We start from the raw sequence: 259 nt of genomic DNA, 5'->3' as shown, positions 1-259 counted from the left end.
TGTCATTCGCTTTACCATCGATTTATTCAGATTTTCGAGACTTTTCGCGGTGACGTTGTTCCATGCTGATTTGATCGCTTCCCTCAGCTCTGCGACCGTTGTGTACTGCTTTCCGTTGTCATGCACATCGCGCACCATCATGCCCCAAACATTTTCTATTGGGTTAAGGTCTGGAGAGATTGCTGGCCACGCGAGTACGGGGATCTTTGACTTTGCCAACCAATCCTTCGTAGACTTGCTCGCATGTATGGCTGCGTTG

The sequence above is a fragment of the Belonocnema kinseyi genome, chromosome 5, assembly GCF_010883055.1.
Source record: "Belonocnema kinseyi isolate 2016_QV_RU_SX_M_011 chromosome 5, B_treatae_v1, whole genome shotgun sequence".
Lineage (NCBI taxonomy): Eukaryota > Metazoa > Arthropoda > Insecta > Hymenoptera > Cynipidae > Belonocnema > Belonocnema kinseyi.
Note: the sequence above shows the minus strand (reverse complement) of the source record.